The sequence below is a fragment of the Anomaloglossus baeobatrachus genome, chromosome 2, assembly GCF_048569485.1.
Source record: "Anomaloglossus baeobatrachus isolate aAnoBae1 chromosome 2, aAnoBae1.hap1, whole genome shotgun sequence".
NCBI lineage: Eukaryota > Metazoa > Chordata > Amphibia > Anura > Aromobatidae > Anomaloglossus > Anomaloglossus baeobatrachus.
The window spans coordinates 329,326,063-329,348,865 of record NC_134354.1 but is presented as its reverse complement, the minus strand read 5'-3'; positions in this window follow the sequence as shown (position 1 = coordinate 329,348,865).

The window sequence follows — 22,803 nt, the reverse complement described above, 5'->3', positions numbered from 1 at the left end:
AAATTGAAGAAACACACAGTCCCACCCCCCCCATTGCTACTGTAATACCCCCCCACCCCCGCTCAATTGCCAACAACCGCCTGGGGATGGACATACAACTTAAAGCGCTGCGACTTCCACCTACCAATCTGCTTAACTGTCTCCTCCGGCAGGCCGCACATAGAGGCCTCCGTCGCTGCCCCAATACGAAAGGAATGTGACGCGAAAGACTTCGGATCTAACCCCAACGACTTCAAACACTCACAAATTGGTATCTAGATAAAAAGGACCCATCCTCGTGACATAATAAGGGGCCATCCACCTTCGGACGGATCTGTTGAAAATTCCCGAGACACTTGAACGGGCACATATCAGATGCCACAACCATCCCCAAACGAACTAGTCTACCCACACCTCTCTGATCAGTTTTAGACTTTCTAATCCAAAATTCAACTCCGTTTTCCACTGCCATAATGTCACCCCAATCCAAGCCCCCGGGGAACGCCTTACTGGGCGATACCAACTCCCCAACCCGCAGGGCTCCAAAAAACACCAAAGAAAAGGCTAACTTAAACAAACTCACCTCAAATAGAGATAGACAAACCCCCCACAACGCCCTACCCAGCCGCTCCAATAAGCCAAATGACACAGGCCGTCTACCATCCTGTGGCTTCCGTCCCTTACGAAGACCCTTCAAAGCCTGGACTACCAAAAAAATCTTAGTTAAATTAAAACCTCGCAACCGGAAACCAAATGCTAACCCTGCAACAAAGCGATTTACCTTTGCAAAAGACCACCTTGTGACCGCCGCCCCCCCCAACTTTTCTAACAATATCCCTAACTGATCCTCTTCAGAAAAAACGCAACCCTGTAACCACTGCTCCCAAAGATCCCATGCTGCCTGGTAGACTGTCCATGTGTTACCAGACAAAGAAGCCAGAATCAGTGGTCCGGCTGCCTAAAGACCACGTTCCAAAGCCGTGCTGGGCACTCCAAACCGCTGGCCTCCGCCTCTGGCGCACAAACCCGGAACCGATCCCACTGGAAACGAGAAAGGGAATCAGCTATTAGGTTCTGAATACCGGGCACGTGGGCCGCAGTAACACACGCATTGATTTGCAAACAAACCAACACCAGCTCTCGTAAGACCCGAACCACCGGAGGAGAGGACGCCGAAAACTTATTAATCGCCAACACCACCCCCATATTGTCACAGTTAAAACGAATCTTCTTGTTTGCCAACTCCTCTCTCCAAAGATGCAGCGCCACCAATATCGGAAAGATTTCCAATAGCGCTACATTTTTTGTCAAGCCTTCAGCCGTCCACTTGTCCGGCCACCGGTCCGCACACCACTGACCCTGGAAGAAGGCCCCAAAACCTGAGCTGCCCGCCGCATCCGTGAACAACTCCAAATCAAAATTGTCCCCTGCATCCTCCATCAGCAGAGAACGACCGTTGTATTCCTCCAAAAACCGTCCCCAAACTGCTAAGTCCGCTCTGTGTTCCACCGATAACCGAATATAGTGGTGCGGAGCGAGCACCCCCGCCGTAGCACTAGCAAGTTGTCGCGAAAAATTCGACCCATGGGCATAACCCGAGAAGCAAAGTTAAGTTTTCCCAGTAAGGACTGAACCTCCCTTAACCCCTTCACCCCCGACCACTAAAACACCCTAATGACCGGGCCATTTTTTGCAATTCTGACCAGTGTCACTTTGACAGATTATAACTCTGGAACGCTTCAACGGATCCTGGCGATTCTGACACTGTTTTTTCGTGATATATTGTACTTCATGTCAGTTGTAAATTTAGGCCGATAGTTTTTGCATTTATTTGTGAAAATTTAGGAAATTGTGCGAAAATTTTGAAAATTTCTCAATTTTCAAACTTTGAAAATTTATGCCCATAAATCTGAGAGATATGTCACAGAAAATAGTTACGAAATAACATTTCCCACTTGTCTACTTTACATCAGCACAATTTTCGAAAGACATTTTTTTTTCGTTAGGAAGTTAGAAAGGGTCAAAGTTCATCAGCAATTTCTAATTTTTCCAACAAAATTCACAAAATTATTTTTTTAGGGACCACATCACTAGTGATGAGCGAGTACTAAAAAGCTCGGGTGCTCGAAGCTCGGGCCGAGCCTCCCAAGATACTCGTGTACTCGGCCCGAGCACCGAGCCCAATGTTATCCTATGGGAGACCCGAGTATTTTTGTGAAATGACCCCCCGGCAGCATGTAGAAACCCTAAAAATGTCACAAAAGTCTCAGAAGAGTGCTCAAATGACATGGCATCAGCATGGGGAAGACCCCTTGAAGCATTTATCACTCAAAAGTCACAGATGTGAACAATTTTGTCCGAGTTTTACGCCATTTTTACGGACTCACCAGAAAACCTTCCAAAATGACACCAAAATGAATTTTCATGGCGGAAATGTTAAGGGCACATACCCAATAGTGAGATAGAGCTGGTGTATGTTACTTTTTGAGATTAATACATGAAAGATTTTACGTAAAACATTGTGTGGCACTCCGATGTCCAAAACGCACGTTTTGTGCTTTTTACTAGCGATGTCGGTCATTTTTTTTTTTTTATTCTATCTCCCTCAGTCCGTCGGTCTGTCTCTCTCTGTCTTGTCTGTCCCCCTCTCACAGTCTGTCGGTCAGTTCCCCCCCCTCTCTCTTACTTACCGTTCCCCGATCACTGCCGCGGCGCTGCACAGCTGTTCAAACTCCGGTGGCTTTTCCTCTTTTGAAAAAGCCGGCCGCTCATTAAACAATCTCCTATTCCCTGCTTTCCTGCTTTTCGGCGCCTATGATTGGTTGCAGTGAGACACGCTCCCACACTGAGTGACAGCTGTCTCACTGCAACCAATCACAGCAGCCGGTGTGTGTATACTGTGCAGTGAAATAAATAATTAAATAATTAAAAAAAACGGCGTGCGGTCCCCCCAATTTTAATACCAGCCAGATAAAGCCATACGGCTGAAGGCTGGTATTCTCAGGATGGGGAGCTCCACGTTATGGGGAGCCCCCCACCCTAACAATATCAGTCAGCAGCCGCCCAGAATTGCCGCATACATTAGATGCGACAGTTCTGGGGCTGTACCCGGCTCTTCCCGATTTACCCTGGTGCGTTGGCAAATCGGGGTAATAAGGAGTTATTGGCAGCCCATAGCTGCCACTAAATCCTAGATTAATCATGTCAGGTGTCTCCCCGAGATTCCTTCCATGATTAATCTGTAAATTACAGTTAAAAAACACACACACACCCGAAAAATCCTTTATTAGAAATAAAAAACACTAACAAAGTCCCTCATTACCAATTTATTAACCCCGACAAACCCTCCATGTCCGGCGTACTCCACAGTCCTCCAGCGTCGCGTCCAGCTCTGCTGCATGGAAGTGACAGGAGCTGCAGAATACACCGCCGCTCCGGTCACCTCCACGCAGCTAATGAGATGAGTATAGCGATCAGCTGCTGTCACTGAGGTTACCTGGATCCAGCGGTGGATGCAGCGGTGGCCGCGGGTAACCTCAGTGACAGCTCAGCTGATCGCGCTACTCACCGCCGCTCCAGTCAGCTCCATGCACCAACTGAGGTGAGTATAGCGATCAGCTGCTGTCACTGAGGTTAATCGCGGCCACCGCTGGATCCAGCGGTGGCCGGGAGTTACCTGACTGACAGCAGCTGATCGCGCTATTCCCTTCATTAGCTGCGTGGAGGTGACCGGCGGCTTTTACTATTTTGAAAAAGCCGGCCGCTCATTAAACAATCTCCTATTCCCTGCTTTCCCCGCCCACCGGTGCCTATGATTGGTTGCAGTGAGACACGCCCCCACGCTGAGTGACAGGTGTCACACTGCACCCAATCACAGCAGCCGGTGGGCGTGTCTATACTGTGCAGTAAAATAAATTAATAAATAATTAAAAAAAAACGGCGTGCGGTCCCCCCCCATTTTAATGCCAGCCAGATAAAGCCATACGGCTGAAGGTTGGTATTCTCAGGATGGGGAGCTCCACGTTATGGGGAGCCCCCCAGCCTAACAATATCAGTCAGCAGCCGCCCAGAATTGCCGCATACATTATATGCGACAGTTCTGGGGCTGTACCCGGCTCTTCCCGATTTGCCCTGGTGCTTTGGCAAATCGGGGTAATAAGGAGTTAATGGCAGCCCATAGCTGCCACTAAATCCTAGATTAATCATGTCAGGCGTCTATGAGACACCCTCCATGATTAATCTGTAAATTACAGTAAATAAACACACACACCCGAAAAATCCTTTATTAGAAATAAAAAACACACACATATACCCTGGTTCACCACTTTAATCAGCCCCAAAAAGCCCTCCATGTCCGCCGGAATCCAGGATGCTCCAGCGTCGCATCCTGCGCTGCTGCATAGAGGTGACCGGAGCTACAGAAGACACCGCCGCTCCGGTCACTTCCACGCAGCAAATGAGGTGAGTAGCGCGATCAGCTGAGCTGTCACTGAGGTTACCCGCCGTCACTGGATCCAGTGACAGCGGGTAACCTCAGTGACAGCTCAGCTGATCGCACGGCTGTCTTCATTAGCTGCGTGGAGGTGACCGGAGCGGCGGTGTCTTCTGCAGCTCCTGTCACTTCCATGCAGCAGAGCTGGACGCGACGCCGGAGTCCGTGGAGTACGCCGGACATGGAGGGTTTGTCGGGGTTAATAAATTGGTAATGAGGGACTTTGTTAGTGTTTTTTATTTCTAATAAAGGATTTTTCGGGTGTGTGTGTTTTTTAACTGTAATTTACAGATTAATCATGGAAGGAATCTCGGGGAGACGCCTGACATGATTAATCTAGGATTTAGTGGCAGCTATGGGCTGCCATTAACTCCTTATTACCCTGATTTGCCAACGCACTAGGGTAAATCGGGAAGAGCCGGGTACAGCCCCAGAACTGTCGCATATAATGTATGCGGCAATTCTGGGCAGCTGCTGACTGATATTGTTAGGGTGGGGGGCTCCCCATAACGTGGAGCTCCCCATCCTGAGAATACCAGCCTTCAGCTGTATGGCTTTATCTGGCTGGTATTAAAATTGGGGGGACCGCACGCCGTTTTTTTTAATTATTTATTTATTTATTTTACTGCACAGTATAGACCCGCCCACCGGCTGCTGTGATTGGGTGCAGTGTGACACCTGTCACTCAGCGTGGGGGCGTGTCTCACTGCAACCAATCATTGGCGCCTGTGGGCATGGAAAGCAGGGAATATGAGATGGCTGTGTGCAGAGCACAGCGCGCCGGCCGGTATAAAGGCTCGGTCACGCTGTGCAGGCCGGCCAATCACTGCAATTCCACAACTAACAGGGCTGTGGCATTGCAGTGGTCTGCCAGCCAATCCCTGCATGAGGGCTGGCTCTCAAAAGAGCGCCAACATGCAGGGATGAAGACCACGAGTAAAGCACGAGTATTGCAAAATTACTCGGTACCCGCCGAGTAGCCCGAGTACAGTGATACTCGTGCGAGTACCGAGTAGTAACAAGCATACTCGCTCATCACTACACATCACATTTGAAGTGACTTTGAGAGACCGAGGTGACAGAAAATACTCAAAAGTGACCCCATTCTAAAAACTGCACCCCTCACACTGCTCAAAACCACATCCAAGAAGTTTATTAACCCTTTAGGTGCTTCACAGGAACCAAAGCAATGTGGAAGGAAAAAATGAAAATTTTACTTTTCAACACAAAAATGTTATTTTAGCCATAACATTTTCATTTTCACAAGGGAGAAAAGAGAAAGTGCACCATACAATTTATTGTGCATTTTCTCCTGAGTACGCTGATACCCCATAAGGGGTAAAAATCAATTGTTTGGGCGCACGGCAGAGGTCGAAAGGCAAGGAGCGCCATTTGAATTTTTGAACGCAAAATTAGCTGCACTCATTAGCGGACGCCATGTCGGGTTTGAAGACCCCCTGAGGTGCCTAAACAATGGAGCTACCCCACAAGAGACCCCATTTTGGAAACTAGAGCCCTCAAATAATTTTTCTAGATGTTTGGTGAGCACTTTGAACACCTGGGGGCTTCACAGAAGTTTATAACGTTGAGCCGTGAAAAGAAAAAAAAAATTTTTTACCACAAAACTGTTGCTTCAACTAGGTAGCTTTTTTTTCATAAGGGTATCGGGAAAAAATGCAACATAAAATGTATTGTCCATTTTCTCCTGAGTACGCAGATACCTCATATGTGGTGGAAATCAAATGTTTGGGCACACGACAGAGCTCGAAAGGGAAGGAGCGCCATTTGAATTTTTGAACGCAAAATTAGCTGCACTCATTAGCGGACACCATGTCAGGTTTGAAGACCCCCTGAGGTGCCTAAACAATGGTGCTCCCCCCCAAGTGACCCCATTTTGGAAACTAGAGCCCTCAAATAATTTTTCTAGATGTTTGGTGAGCACTTTGAACACCTGGGGGCTTCACAGAAGTTTAAAAAGTTGAGCTGTGAAAAGAATTTTTGTTTTTTTACCACAAAACTGTTGCTTCAATTAAGTAGCTTTTTTTTCCCACAAGGGTATCAGGAAAAAATACACCATGAAATTTATAGTGCATTTTTTCCTGAGTACGACGATACCTCATATGTGGTGGAAAGTAATTGTTTGGGCGCATGGCGGGGCTCAGAAGAGAAGGAGCACAATTTGACAGCAAAATTTGTTTGAATCATTAGCGGATACCATGTCACGTTTGGAGACCCCCTGAGGTGCCTAAACAGTGGAGCTCCCCCACAAGTGACTCCATTTTGGAAACTAGACCCCTCAAGGAGTTTATCTAGATGTTTAGTGAGCCCCAGGGGGCTCCACAGAAGTTGATAATGTTGAGCCATGAATACAATTTTCTTTTGTTTTACCACAGAACTGTTACTTGAACCAGGTAGCTTTTTTTTCACAAGGGTATCAGGAAAAAATGCACCATAAAACGTATTGTGCAATTTCTCCTGAGTACGCAGATATATCACATGTGGTGGAAAGTAATTGTTGGGCGCATGACGTGGCTCAGAAGAGAAGGGCACCATTTGACAGCAAAATTGGTTGGAATCATTAGCGGACAGCATTTCACGTTTTTAGACCCCCCCTATGGTGCCTAAACAGTGGAGCTCCCCCACAAATTACCCCATTTTGGAACTAGACCCCTCAAGGAATTTATCTAGATGTTTAGTGAGCCTCTTGTACCCCCAGGGGCTCCACTAAAAGTTGATAACGTTGAACCGTGAAAATTATTTATTTTTTTTTTATTTTATTTTTAAATTTTTGTAGCAACAAGGTAGCTTTTTTTTTTCTTTTTACAACGGTATCAGGAAAAAATGCACCATAAAACGTATTGTGCAATTTTTCCCGAGCACGCAGATACCTCATATGTGGTGGAAATCAATTGTTTGGGCGCATGGCGGGGCTCAGAAGACAAGGAACGCCATTTGACTTTTCAAACGCACAGACGCAGTGCACTGATCGGCCGCTGCAGGAGGCACGGTCGGATGAGATACAAAAAGCGCTGGGGATACGGAAAAAAAAAAGTCATTCCAAAAATTGAGCAGGGATGCTGATCCACGCTCAGCGGGACGCACGGACAGATGCGATACTTTTTTTTCCGTATCCCCGACGCTTTTTGTATCGCATCAATCTGTGCGTCCCACCGAGCGCTGATCAGTGATGCACATAACGGATCGGCATCCCTGCTCAATTTTTGGCGGGACTTTTTTTTCCGTATCCCCGATGCTTTTTGTCACGCCAAAAATTGAGCAGGGATGACGATCCGTTATGTGCATCCCTGATCAGCGCTCGGCGGGACGCACGGACTGATGCGATACAAAAAGCGTCGGGGATACGGGAAAAAAAAAGTCCCGCCGAAAACTGACCACGGATGCAGATATGTTATCTGCATCCCTGATCAGCGCTCAGTGGGACGCACGGACGCATGAGGTGTAAAAATGGACAGGGGATAGAGGAAAAAAAAGAAAAAAAAAAAAAAAAGTTATACTCACAGTACCCAGAGGATTAGCAGGAGGAACAGCTTTACAGGAGCAGCAGGCAGGAAGTTGGACAGCTCAGCAGAAGACCCAGGAAGAAGGACCCAGCGATGGAGGCAGATGTGATCGGGCCAGTGAAGACCTCGGAGGACCCGGTGAAGACAGGTAAGGGGACGTCGGGGGGACAGCAGAGGGGGAGGGGGAGAGCAGAGGGGGAGAGCAGAGGAGGAGGGAGATACCGGAGGAGCTGCAGAATAGAGATCACGAGGGAGGCCGGCAGATTGGGATGGCGGGGGGCAGATTGGGATGGCGGGGGGCAGATCAGGATGTCGGGGGGCAGATCAGGATGTCGGGGGGCAGATCGGGATGTCGGGGGGCAGATCGGGATGTCGGAGGGGCAGATCGGGATGTCGGGGGGGAAGATCGGGATGTCGGGGGGGCAGATCGGGATGTCGGGGGCAGATCGCAGGGGGGCACGGGCAGGGGCCATTACGGGAGCGCGCAGGAGCAATCACTGGAGCGCGCAGGGGCTGCAAGGTGAGCACAATACTCACCGCTCCTGCTCCACGTGACAGCAGCGGCAGCAGCAGCGGTGGCGTGGTACCACTAGTACCAGCCAGTGCTGCACGCTGCAGACATGTTGGGGGAGGATCCCCAGACCAGCACAGGCCTGGGGAGGGCGGCCACCAGCAAATCAAACCGTCCCACTGCACACTGATTGGAGCGATTGCGCGTCATAGCACGATCGCTCCAATAAGTGCTGCAGGGGCTGGGGGCGGCATGTTTGAGATCCACCTATGATCTGCTGTACCTGCTACGGCATCTCATAGCCGGATCTCACAGTATCGCACTATCTCCGGCATTATTTTTACCGAAATCAGTGCGAAAGATGTTGTTGGCGGTTCAGATTTGAACAGCCAATCACATCGATCGTCGATGGGGAATGGCGATGCCACCCCCCCTGGGGTGAAGCAAAGGTCCCCTGCTGTAAGAAACAGCAGGGGACATCATTTGAAAGCCGTTGCTATGGCCACGGCAAGCAAATGAACTTTAGGCCATAAAATTACGTCCCTGGTCGTTAAGTCACGTTAAAATAGGACGTAATTTTACTGCCCGCGGTCGTGAAGGGGTTAATTTCAACTTTTTTACCCGCCGAGCCCTTGCTACCACAATACCCAGAAAACTTATGCAAGTGGTTGGCCCCACCGTTTTCTCAGGTGCTAAAGGCACCCCAAAGCGACTGGAAATCCACTCCATGGTCGCCAAAATCCCGGCACACTGCGCCGAATCAGCAGGACCTACACATAAAAAAATCATCAAGGTAATGTACCACTGATGACAGGTCTGAAACATCCCGAACTACCCATTCTAAAAAAGAACTAAAAGTTTCGAAAAATGCGCACGAGATCGAACACCCCATGGGTAAACAGCGATCCACAAAATAGTCCCCCTCCCAACAACAACCCAATAAACGAACGCAATCTGGATGCACTGGCAAGAGCCGAAAATCTGATTCAATATCTGTTTTAGCCATAAGCGCCCCCTTCCCACATCTTTTTAACCACTTTGTGGCCTCGTCGAACTACGTGTACACCACTGAACACAGCTCAGCCGGTATCCCATCATTCACCGACCTGCCTCTTGGGTGAGACAAATGATGAATCAGCCGAAATTTCCCGGGCTCCTTCTTCGGCACCACCCCCAGCAGCGAAACCACCAAATTGGGAAAAGGAGGGGCCCGGAACGGGCCTGCCATCCTCCCCAAAGCCATCTCCTTACCTAATTTTTCCAGCACGACCGCGGAATGCCGATAAGCCGACTGAAGATTCCTATTTGCCCCTGGAACATCAAAAATGGGGGCCGGAATCCTGAAGCCCTCCCCAAAACCCAACCGCAAAACCTCAGCTTTGTCCTTATCCGGGTACCTATTTAAGTACGGCAGCATCGCGACTAAGCTCACCGGCGTCAGACCCTTGGGTATGAGAAGTGCCGGGCTTGGATTTTCCTTTCTTAAAACACTTAGCCGCTCCATGGGATGTCCCATTACAGTGGCTGCAGAGGTGTTTAAAACGGCAGGTTGCCCCAAACTTACATTGCCCCTCGTTGAATTGCCAGCACAAACCGGGCTTCTGTGATCCCGCTTGACCCTGTTGACTACCGATACCCTGTGTCCCTGACTGGCCGGCCGACCCGGCCCCGCCTTGAAAGGGCTGGCCATACCTGGACGGCGACATAACCCGCAACAATAACCCTATGTCCTTTTGATCCCATCTTATGGAAGGACGCACGGCCTTCCTCTGACGAAACTGCTCGTCATACCTAAGCCAAGTCTGTCCCCCATACACCCTGTACGCCTCGCCAATTGAGTCCATGTAGCAAAACAAATGTGAACAGTTCTCCGGCGCCTTTTCGCCAATCACGCTCGCCAAAATTGCGAAGGCCTGCAGCCAATAATTAAACGTCTGAGGGATCAACCGCCACCGCCGCTTCTCCTCATCCTCCTTCTTACTATCCTCCTTTTTCCCTTTGTCTAAATTAAACTTTGCCAATGGAAGAAGGGAAAAATCTCGACATATTCATCCTTCCAGATCTTTTCCCTCACCTCCTTCTTAAGATGAGCACCTAAGGGGCCCTCAAAACAGACATAAACTTCCCCACGCGCCCGATCATCCAAATGAATCTTATCCTCCTTATTCTTCTCTGTCTAAACCGACACCGACACCGGGGAGGAGACACCCGCACCCGCCGATTCAATCCCACCCAGCGCAGGTGGGTTAACCCAAGCCCCCACAGGGGCTGGGGGTTCCCTTGCCCCCCCAATCCGCTCCAGCAACGTGCGAACACAACCTAACAGCTCTCCCAACTCCCCACTTCCCGCCGCATACACCCCACCACCCATAGGCACCCCCTGACTAAACCCCGTGTGACCTACCCCCCCCCCCTTGCATTCTGGTCCTGACAATACTGGGAAGACAAACAAGACATGGAAGCATACTCACCAGGCTGCACAAGGGTAGAGACCCCGCCAGCCGGACCACCAGACTCCAGACGTCCGTCCCGCTGCGCTGTAGCTTCCGGACTCCTCCCGACCACCACCCCGCCGTTGGCCCCTGCTGCCACGGGGCCGGAAAATCCCTCCGGTCTAGGATCCTGTCGCTGATGTCTGCCCGGCCGGCTGCACCATAGAGCTGCCTGCCTTCCCCCCCACCTGGCAATGCAGCTCCCCAGCGCCATTCCATATTTCCCCCTCCGCATTCTGGGACTCAGCCGACGTGGGCCCTGCACGCCAGGCCCGGTGCACCACAGATCCCAGCCTTCTCGCTCCGCCCCCTCTGCTGGGGCCCGCCTGTTCCTCCGGACTACTCTGCTGACAGGGCACAGGGCGCTCGGCAGGTTCCTCACCAGAGCGCCCCGCCGCAGCGCCGATGTCCATCACTGCCCCAGCACTAGCAGGCCCCGCCCCCAACTCCAGCGGAGGCCTGCTAACCGCCGCTGGACCCAGCCGCACAGTAGAATTCCTCCCAGACCGGGGCCTGCTGGACTTCTTTGCACGTGGCGCCCGGCCTGGAGGGTCCCCGGAGGGGCTTCTGGGGCGTCGCTGCGCCCGGGGAGTCAGATCAGGAGAAAACCGCTCCGGCGGATTAGATCTCCGGAGGCGCCGCTCTCGCAGGGGGAAAGTCCCCTCCGCCTCCATACTCCCTCCGATGATCCCAGCTACAGTCACCTGCAGCCAGCCAGGAGGACGGTCACCTGCAACCGCTCTGAGCCGTTCCAGGAGCTGCTCAACGGATTCCATGGCCTCAGGTACAATGGATGCGACTGTCACTTCAGACAAAGGAGCGGGAAAGGTGCCGCTCCTCCCCCTTGTCTAACACTTCTATTCAAAACGGGCTCCCTCCTCCTCACCCCACCTATGACACCCTGACCTCCCCACCAATCAGGTGTCATGACGGCCTCCGCAAATGCCCCGGGGGGAGGGGGGGGGGCAATGCTCCGTCCTCTCTCTTCAAATGTGACAGGCAGAATCCAAAAGAAAAAAATCTAGAAATTCACATTGTATTGGTTTTTTTATATAATTAAATTGAATTTTTTTGCATGAAATAAGTATTTGACACAATAGAAAAACAGAATGTAATATTTGGTACAGAAACTTTTGTTTGCAATTACAGAGGTCAGACATTTTGCTGGAGTTCATGACCAAGTTTGCGTTCACTGCAGCAGGGATTTTGGCCCACTCCTGCATACAGATCTTCTACAGCTCTTTCAGGTTTCGGGGCTGTTGCTGGACAACATTGAATTTCAGCTTCCTCTAAAGATATTCTATTGGGTGCAGGTCTGAAGACTGACTACGGCACTCCAGGACCTTGAAATGCTACTTATGGAGCCACTCCTTAGTTGCCCTGGCTGTATGTTTCGGGTCATTGTTGTGCTGGAAGCCACAACCCATCTTTAATGCTCTTCTTGAGGGAATGATATGTAGCGCCCCTGAAGCCATCAGGGAGCTACAAGGTTCTGTATTCACACCAGGATGCAGGGCCTACCCCCTAGAACCCCGGAAGACCAGTGCTGGTCACACACAAAAACTCCAGGTAAACACAGTTTTCCCCAACAATCCCCCATACAATGGTGCAAAACTAGGGTCGGACCAAGGGATGGCCGCCTAGAGGTTGAGCCAGTCCAGTCCACTAGTTGACCAGGTGGGAGGGGCAGACAGTGGACAGTCAGTCTGAGCAGAGGAGAGAGTGAAGGTGGACGTGAGGAGACGCACTGACACGGAGTTGACAGTAACCTGGTGCCCAGGAGGGTAGTTGCCGGTGGAGTACGGTGAAGTACTCCCGGAACTACGCACCAACGGGGTACAGGACCCTAGGACAGGCATAAAGCTCCAGGCAGGCCTGATAACACCTGCACACCGAGGGGACCATTAAGGACCTCGCTGACCCTAACAATCCGAGACTCAGTAGCAAAGAGAGAGCCGGGGACAGGACTAGAGACTCCAACCCCACAGAGTTCACGCTACTGTCATACGGACAGAAGTGGAAAGAAATGTTGCGGGCGGGGAGGGCGCTGCGCTCACCACGCTCGGGTCCGGCGCTGCTGCTGCTGCTGCTCGGTGGCTCGAGCGGTGGGCCGGATCCGGGGACTCGAGCGGCGCTCCTCACCCGTGAGTGAAAGGGGGTAGTTTGGTTTGAGGGTTTGGTCCGTGACGCCATCCACGGTTTGTGGTGAGGTTGGGGCACCACCGCTGCTATTAACGGGGATCCCGGGAGCGATGGCAGGGAGCAGCTGGGATGTTTCTCTCCCCTCCGTGGGAAGGGGGTTGGTGGTCCCGGTGAGGTTACGGGGAGGCAGGGTCGGCAAGGTGCAGGGACGCTTGGACTGCGCAGCGTGGTGCCGGTCGGCACGGTAGTACTCACTCAGCCAAAAATGGATGCAAAGTCTCTGGTAAAACAAACGGCTGGATGGACGGGTCCCGCAGCCGGCTGCTGTGGCTTCTCCCGGACGGTTGGTGGTGGCTGCTTTTCCCTGCACCTTTTGTGTGTGTTCGGTCCCGATGGCTTCCCACCGGTAACCCGCTCCCCAGAGTGGATGTGCCGGAGGAGCCCTTTTGCCCGCAGGCTCTGGTCCTGGGAACTCTAGCTGTGGTGGTAGCTGTATTTCCCTTTTGTTATTTGGACGGTTGCCTTCAATCGGGTCTTGGCTGCTAGGAAACCCCTGGGGTTCTGGTCACTAACGGATTTGACCTGTTTAACGGCGACTCCAAGCCTAGTCGGGGTCCGCAGGCACTGCCAGTTTGTGCTGGCTTCACTTCGCTCCCCGGTTCGGTACCGGCGGGCCACCGCCCGACCCCGGTCCTACGGTTCCGCGTCGATCTGCCTCTCCTGCAGACGGCCAACACCGTCTGCAAACCTTGCTCTTGGTGCCCGGGCCACGTACCCGGACACGGTCAGATCGCTCCTCTCTTGCCACTTCCCTAACTCTCACTGTTCTGACTTCCTTTTCCCGCCTCCAGGACTGTGAACTCCTCGGTGGGTGGGGCCAACCGCCTGGCTCCACCCCACCTGGTGTGGATATCAGCCCCTGGAGGGAGGCAACAAGGATTTGGTGTCTGGCTGATGTGCCTATCTCGGGGTGGGGGGTGTTGTGTTGTAGTCCCTGTGACGACCTGGATAGTCCAGGGCGCCACAGAAACACCACCGGACAGGGACCCGCAGTTGCTCTACGCCACGGGGACTCACTAACAGGTGCATGTCCAGAGAAGGTACCAGATTACTACCCTGGCACTGGGACAAAGGGGACCTGAAGGTGAAACCAGTCGGCCTCGGGTGACCAGTTACCACCAGAAAGTGTGTAAAGAACCAGTTGCACTAAACTCCTTGTGTGGACTACCTTCTTCCGGCACCAGTCATTACACCTATCCTCTGGGGCCCAGCCCTGCTTGCGGAGGGTCTAACATCCAGGCTGCCATTAACACCAGCCCCAGTAGTGGACATTGTGCAGCGGCAGCTCCCTCCACATAGCCGCAACACCGCAAGTGGCGTCCTCTGGCTTTGGCGCCCGCATGTGGGACCCAGGGTTGGACCAATGGATGGCCGCCTAGAGGTGGAGCCAGTCCAGTCCACTAGTTGACCAGGTGGGAGGAGCAGACAGTGGACAGTCAGTCTGAGCAGAGGAGAGAGTGAAGGTGGATGTGAGGAGACGCACTGACACGGAGTTGACAGTAACCTGGTGCCCAGGAGGGTAGTTGGATTCCCAGTTGCTCTACACCACAGGGACCCACTAACCAGAGACAGGTGCAGAGGAAGAAGGTACTAGATTACTACACTGGCACTGGGATAAAGGGGACCTGAAGGTGAAACTAGCCGGCCTCGGGTGACCAGTTACCACCAGAAACTGAGTAAAGAACTAATTGCACTAAACCCCTTGTGTGGACTACCTTCTTCTGACACCAGTCATTACGCTGGGGCCCAGCCCTACTTGCGGAGGGCCTAACATCCAGGCTGCCATTAACACCAGCTCCAGTAGTGGACATTGTGCAGCGGCGGCTCCCTCCACATTGCCGAAACACCGCAAGTGGTGTCATGTATGAACACTAATCTAACCCCCTGTAAATATATCCCCTTTACAAAAAGGGCCCAGGCCATGGAACCGGGCAACGGTCACCAAAGTGACATTCCCAAGATATACACTGCCCAGGACCGAGTACCCCATATCCCTGGGTGCGACAGATATTGTAGGCCATATCTCAAGATACATGACCCCGACCATCCTCCCTTCAATATGGTGCAGTTGTCCTGTCCCCTTTGCAGGAAAGCGCCCCCAAAGTATGAGGTTTCCACTCACATGCTTCACGGTTGGGATGGGGTTCTTGAGGTTGTATTCATCCTTCTTCCTCCAAACACGACAAGCGGAGTTGATACCAAAAAGTTCTATTTTGTTCTCATCTGACCAGATGACTTTCTCCTGCCTCCTGTGGATCATGCAATGTTCATTGGCGAAGTTCAAATGGGCCTGGCCATGTGCTGGCGTGAGCAGGGAGACCTTGCGTGCTCTGCAGGATTTTAATCCATGGCGCGTAGTGTGTTATTAACTGCAATCTTTGAGACTGTGGTCTCAGCTTTCTTCAGATCATTGACCAGTTCCTCCCATGTAGTTCTGGGCTTATCCCTGACCTTTTTCGGCATCTTCCTTACCCCATGAGACGCAATCTTTCATGGAACCCCAGACTGAGTAAGATTGACAGTCATCTTGTGTTTCTTCCATTTACTAATAATTGTGTCGCGGGCGGAGGAGGGGACGCCGCGCTCACCCACTGCTCGGGTCCGGCTGCTGCTGCTGCTGCTCGGTCGGTGGCTCGAGCGGTGGGCCGGATCCCGGGGACTCGAGCGGCGTTCCTCGCCCCTGAGTGAAAGGGGGTGGTTTGGTTTAGGGATATTGTCCGTGACGCCACCCACGGTTGTGGTGAGGTTGTGACACCACCGCTGCTCTGGACGGGGATCCCGGGAGCGATGACAGGGAGCAGCTTGGATATTGGTTCTCCCCTCCGTGGGTAGGGGATTTGGTTGTCCCGGGGCCCCGGTGAGGGTTAGGGATGGCAGGCGGGTTACGGGGCCTGGTGAGGTGCAGGGTCGCGGGGGCAGCGCTGTGCCGCACAGCACGGTGGTACTCACTCAGCCAATGACGAATGCAAAGTCTCCGGTAAAACAAACGGCTGGATGGACGGATCCCACAGACGGCTGCGGTGTTTCTCCTCCCGGTAGGTTGATGGTGACTGCCTTTCCCTGCACCTGTGTTGTGTTTACGGTTCCAATGGCTTCTCACCGGTAACCCGCTCCCCAGCTTGGATGGATGCTGAGGGAGTCCCTTTTGCCCGCAGGCTCTGGCCCTGGGACCTGTAGCCTTGGCGGTGACTGTGTTTCCCTTTACGGTGTGAGCTGTTGCCTTCAATCGGGTCTTGACTGCTCGGAAACCCCGGAGGTTCCCTTCGCTAATGGATTTGACCAGTTTTACGGTGACTCCTAGCCTGGTCGGGGTCCGTAAGCCCTGCCGGATGGTGCTGGCTTCTCTTTGCTCTCCGATCCGGTACCGTCGGGCCAACGTCTGTCCACGGTCCTTACAGTTCGCTCCAATTAGCCTCTCCTGCAGACGGTCACCACCGTCTGCCAACCTTGCTGTACTGTCGGGGCCACACACCCGTACACAGTCAGACTCCTCTCCTGCCACTTCACTCTCTAACTCCAGAACTCATCTGCTCTGTTTTCCCGCCTCCAGGACTGTGTACTCCTCGGTGGGCGGGACCAACCGCCTGGCCCACCCCCCTGGTGTGGACATCAGCCCCTGGAGGAAGGCAACAAGGATTTTTGTGTTTGACTTCGGTGTGCCTAACCGGGGTGTGGGGTGTGTTGGTGTAGTACCTGTGACGACCTGGCTTGTCCAGGGCGCCACAATTGCGCCAGCAGTTTTTGCCTTCTCACCAAGCTGTTTACTTACAGTATTGTCCTGTAGCTCATCCCACTCTTGTGCAGGTTTATAATTTTGTCCCCGGTGTCTATAGACAGCTCTTTGGTCTTGGTCATGGTGGAGAGGTTGGAGTGTGATTGATTGTGTGTGGGGACAGGTGTCTTTTATACATATAACAGGTTGAGAACAGACGTTCAGTGGGGTGCAAGGATAGGTCCCCAACCCATCTGAAATTAATACTGCTATCTTAAGGATAGGTTATCAATTTATCAATATAAAAGCAGTGGAGTAACCTTTTAACTGTACCACAGATTTCAAAAAGAAACTACCAATCCCAGAAGTATATCCACACAGTGTTCCCCAATTGCAGTCCTGCGAAAATGCACTTCTCTTTACAATGCTGAGGACAAAGCAAAGTACAGATGGGCAAGGAGCCCTATAAAGTCGTATAAGCCCCATGACAATCGGGAGGGTATATGGTTGGAAAGGGTTAATCTGTTTGAATTAGTAGGGCTGTGTAAGGGTTTATGGGATTGGTTGTTAGACAGAGTACTGAGGATTGGGGAAGATTTATTGGGTGGGGTTGAATAAGGGGGTATATAATGGGCTGTGAGAGCTGGTACATCCTCTTTTGCTGTGGTGCCAAGTTCGTGTGGGTCAGCATCGCTGGCGGCAGGATGGAGGATCTAGCGGCGCTGCTGGACTTGGTTCGTGGGCCTCCGAGGTCCTAGGAGTGGATGCGGTGCGGGAGGAGCTGGCTGCATTATGTGGGTCCGGATCGGCGGTGCCTGCCGCTGCACCTGGGCCTGTGCTGTGTGCTCGGCGGTTACAGCCGCTGGAGCGCTACTCCCCCGGCAGGGGGAGAAGTTAGAGATCTAGAAGCCCCCTCAAGGAATCCTCGTCGGAGTTCCTGTGAGCAGGAGGTGGGCGGAGCTTCGGCGAGGCCTACTTCCGGTTCGCGCCTGCGAGGCCCCGGAGCAGTCGGACGGCAGCCCCCGGTGATGTGCCGATTGGGGGCAGAGACCAGCGTGATGGGACAGCAGCAGAGACTCCCTGCAGGCAGCAGGGGAGCCGCCCGAGGTGGGCAGGCAGAGAGACGCAGGACGGCAGCCAGGATGGGTGCAGAGGATGGGTCCTGCAGTCAGCAGGGCTGAGGATTGCGGTCAGTGGTGACGGTCCCCCCCAGAGAGGATCGGGCTGGGGGGAGGACTCAGCGAGCAGCAGAGGTGGAACGGCCTTCCTGCAATCGGCAGGGAGGGAGGCCAGTGAGGATGGCAGAGGGAGTGTCAGTGATACAGCCGCGCACGGTGTCATCGAGGGTGGATGGCGGCAGGACACCGTGTCGGGAGAAAAGAAAGCGGTCAAGCAGGAGAAGTGTGGAGGAGCAGGGTGCGGTGACTGTGGGGGTAGATGACCGCCGGGTGCGAGCTGTCCCCTTGCTGGTCCCCCCTGAGGACCTCAGCAGCACTTTGGACTCCGGTGAAGATGATGGACGAGAGGAAGCGTCAGGAGGAGTGGAGCGGTAGAGGGATCATTGCAGTACTGCTGTTCTGGATCCCATTCAGAGGTAGCCCGGTAAGAGATCAACGAATATGCTTAACCCCTTCACGACATGCCGATTTTTCGCTTTCCGTTTTTTTTTTGCCATTCTTTTTCTGAGAGACGTAACTTTTTTATTTTTCAGTCAATATGGTCATTTGAGGGCTCATTTTTTGTGGAACGAGCTGTACTTTTAAATGAAACCATCAGTTTTACCACATAGTGTACTAGAAAACGGCAAAAAAATTCCAAATGCAGAAAAATTTCAAAAAAAGTGCGATAGCACTATGGTTTTTGAGATATTTTATTCACTGTGTTCACTATATGGTAAAAGTGATATGTGGATGTGATGCCTCAGGTCAGTGCGAGTTCGTAGACACCAAACATGTATAGGTTTACTTTTATATAAGGGGTTAAAAAAAAATCGGAAGTTTGTCCGAAAAAAGTGGCGCACGTTTTACGCCATATTCCGTGACCCGTAGCGTTCTCATTTTTCGGGATCTATGGCTCAATGATGGCTTATTTTTTGCGTCTCGAGCTGACGTTTTTAACGGTACCATTTTTGCGCAGATGCTACGTTTTGATCGCCTCTTTTTGCATTTTGCGCAAAAGTTGTGGCGACAAAAAAACATCGTTTTGGCGTTTGGAATTTTTTTGCCGCTACGCCGTATACTGATCAGATTAATTGATTTTATATTTTGATAGATCGGGTGTTTCTGAACGCGGCGATACCAAATGTGTGTATATTTTTTATTTTTTTAACCCTTTAATTTTCAATGGGGCGAATGGGGGGTGATTTGAACTTTTAGTTTTTTTTGTTTTTTTTTTTTAATTTTTTAAACCTTTTTTTTAACTTTTTTTTTATTTTACTAGTCCCCCTAGGGGGCTATTGCGATCAGCATTCCGATCGCTCTGCAGTATCTGCTGATCACAGCTACAAGGCTGTAAACAGCAGATACGCTCTCTTTCTCTTTTGCTGTGCCGCTGGCACAGCGAAAGTGAAAGCAAGTCAGGTGTAGTACAGGAGTCATCACATGACCCTGTGCTACCATGACAACTATCGGAAGTCACGTGATCGCGTCACGTGACTTCCGGTATCGGGCGGTAAGTAAATGTTTACCACGATCACGCTTATAATGGCGCTGTCACATATTGACAGCGCCATATAAGGGGTTAAACGGCACGAGCAGATAACGATTCTGCTCGTGCCTAGCAGGCACACATCTCAGCTGTGAAAATCAGCTGAGATGTGTGCCGATCGCAGCATGATGCTGCCGGCAGACCGCGGGCAGTAACATTATCACCGCAAGGACGTAATTTTACGGCCCGCGGTCGTTAAAGGGTTAATGTTGTGGCCAGTGGGGGCAGGTGGGTCCTCCGAGAGTGTTAGTACGCAGGGCTCGGGTGCGCATGAGCAGTCGGGGTTACCAGGGTCAGAGTTTTGGGGTCAATTATTAGGGGTGCAGCGGGGGTTGGCGGCCGAGCGGTTAGGGGTGAGCGGGGCGGGTCTCCAGCGGGGGCTTGGGTGGACCCCTCGGGGGGTGTGCATCCAGTGGTAGTGGCGCAGGAGGAAGGAATACAAGGATCTGCAGTGGCGGTGGATGTGTGGCACCCTGGACTTTCCAGGTCGTCACAGGGACTACAACACAACACCCCCACCCCGAGATAGGCACATCAGCCAGACATCAAATCCGTGTTGCCTCCCTCCAGGGGCTGATGTCCACACCAGGTGGGGTGGAGCCAGGCGGTTGGCCCCACCCACTGAGGAGTTCACAGTCCTGGAGGCGGGAAAAGGAAGAGAGAGAGGAGTGCAGTTAGGGAGAGTGAAAGGAGAGGAGTGAAGTGGTAGTAGAGGAGCAAACTGACCGTGTCCGGGTACGTGGCCCGGGCACCAAGAGCAAGGTTGGCAGACGGTGGTGGCCGTCTGCAGGAGAGGCAGATCAACGCGGAACCATAGGACCGGGGACGGGCGGTGGCCCGCCGGTACCAAACCGGGGAGCGAAGTGAAGCCAGCACAAACCGGCAGGGCCTGCGGACCCCGACCAGGCTTGGAGTCGCCGTTAAACAGGTCAAATCCGTTAGTGACTGGAACCCCAGGGGTTTCCTAGCAGTCAAGACCCGATTGAAGGCAACCATCAAAACAGCAAAAGGGAAATACAGCTACCGCCACAGCTAGAGTTCCCAGGGCCAGAGTCTGCGGGCAAAAGGGCTCCTCCGGCATATATCCACGCTGGGGAGCGGGTTACCAGTGGGAAGCCATCGGGACCGAAGATACACAAAAGGTGCAGGGAAAGGCAGCCACCACCAACCGTCCGGGAGAAACCACAGCAGCCGGCTGCGGGACCCGTCCATCCAGCCGTTTGTTTTACCAGAGACTTTGCATCCATTCTTGGCTGAGTGAGTACCACCGTGCCATCCGGCACCGCGCTGCCCCCGCGACCCTGCACCTCACCAACCCTGCCTTCCCATCACCTCACCGGGCCCCGGGACCACCAACCCCCCTACCCACGGAGGGGAGAGAAACATCCCAGCTGCTCCCTGCCATTGCTCCCGGGATCCCCGTCAAGAGCAGCGGTGGTGCCGCAACCTCACCACAAACCGTGGGTGGCGTCACGGACCAAATCCCCAAACCAAACTACCCCTTTCACTCACGAGCGAGGAGCGCCGCTCGAGTCCCCGGATCCGGCCCACCGCTCGAGCCACTGAGCAGCAGCAACAGCAGCGCCGGACCAGAGTGTTAGCGAGCGTGCGGCGGCGGCGTCCTCCCCTCCCGCGACAGATGCGGGGCAGGTGGCTGGCGTTGCGGCTGGGTCCGATACAGCAAAGGATGGGGAGAAGGAAAAAGAAAAGGAGGATGAGGTAGTTCGGTTAGATGATAGGGTGCAGAGCGAAGTATATGTGTGCTTCGAGAGTCCTTTGGGGGTGCATTTAAAAAAGGAGGTGAGGGAGAAGATTTGGAAGGGGGAGTATGTGGAAATCTCTTCCCTGCTTCCCCTTGAGAAGTTTAACTTGGACAAGGTAAAGCCGAGCAATTCAAAAAAGGAGAAGGAGGATGAGGAAAAGAGGAGGTATAGGTTGATTCCCAGAACCTTTACTAACTGGCTGCAGGCCTTTGCAATCCTAGCCAGTGTCATTGGGGAAAAGTAGCCGGAGCATTGTTCCGCCCTTTTCAGCTATATGGATTTGATTGGGGAGGCATATAGAGTGTACGGAGGTCTAGGGTGGCTGAGATACGATGAGCAGTTCTGGCAACGGAAGGCTCTGCGGACTGGCATTCGATGGGACCACAAGGATATTTCCTTATGGATGTGGTTAATGATGGCTCCGGCTCAGCCCTTTTGAGGGGGTGTCGGGAGCCCGGGTGCATGCAGCGGGTCACCAGCTGGTCAGAGGAAGGGATCATGTTGGCAATTCAATGAGGGGCAGTGTAAATTTGGGGCATCGTGTCGGTTCAAGCACAAGTGTTCCGGTTGTGGAGGTTCCCACTCTTTGGCCAGGTGTTTTAAGAAAGGAAAGGGAAAGTCAGGGGAGAGGTCTGGAAAAAGGGAGTACGCCGTTGAAGGTAGAGGCGATGCTTCCCTATTTAAGTAGGCATCCGGATGTTCGGGCGGCTGAGTTATTGACAACAGGTTTTGTTGAAGGTTTTAGGATTCCGTTTGAATCTGGGGCGCCAGTTTTTCGCCTGGGTAACTCGAGGTCCGCAAAGGAACACCCGGAGGTGGTGATGGAAAAGCTACTTAAGTAGGTGGAGTTAGGTAGGGTGGCAGGTCCGTTTCAGGATCCGCCATTACCTAATCTTAGGATTTCACCATTGGGGGTGGTACCCAAAAAAGAGCTGAAGAAATTACGGCTCATACATCATTTATCCTACCCGGCTGGGTTGTCGGTTAATGATGGAATATCACCTGAGCTGTCTGAGGTTTGTTACGTATCGTTTGATAGAGCTTTGGATTTAGTGCGAGCGGCTGGGTGAGGGGCTCTGATGGCGAAAGCGGATGTGGAAGCAGCTTTTCGCTTACTTCTGGTGAATCCAGATAGTCTTCATCTACTAGCGTGCATGTGGGATGGGGAATATTATGTGGATCATTGCCTGACCATGGGCTGTTTTATTTTGTGAGCTTATTTTGAAGCATTTAGTTCTTTTGTTGAATGGATAGTCCGGGACATGGCAGGGGTTCACTCGGTGATTCATTATCTGGATGATTTCTTGTGTGTTGGAGTGGCGCCCTGGACAAGCCAGGGGCCACAGAGAACAACACCCACACACCCCACACTCCCAGTCGGGCACACCGAAGTCAGACACAAACCCTTGTTGCCTTCCTCCAGGG